Below are 202 nucleotides of genomic sequence, written 5' to 3'. Positions count from 1 at the left end.
CTGTGTCAAAGAAGACAACATCACTACTGAATGGAACAAACCAGAGAGTAACTTAATCTACTACATGCCCAGCCTGTTTTTTCTATAATCAAGAGGAATTTAACCATCCTTTATCTGTCAGTCACTACATAAAATGGCTCCCCACATTTTATTAAATAATAAGAATACTGGAGTCCAGAGAGTTTAGGTAATGGTTAATTTA

At 34.7% G+C, this 202-nt stretch overlaps 1 protein-coding gene across 6 annotated transcripts in view; it reads right to left on the bottom strand.

The window, feature by feature from the left end:
* Positions 1 to 202, bottom strand: part of NFATC3 (nuclear factor of activated T cells 3) — a 121,854-nt gene that overhangs the window by 10,076 nt on the left and 111,576 nt on the right. The window lies entirely within an intron of this gene.

This window comes from Ursus arctos, unplaced genomic scaffold (assembly GCF_023065955.2).
Source record: "Ursus arctos isolate Adak ecotype North America unplaced genomic scaffold, UrsArc2.0 scaffold_19, whole genome shotgun sequence".
NCBI classification, from domain to species: Eukaryota; Metazoa; Chordata; class Mammalia; order Carnivora; family Ursidae; genus Ursus; species Ursus arctos.
The sequence above is the reverse complement of the archived record's forward strand: the minus strand, read 5'-3'. Positions and strand labels throughout refer to the sequence as shown.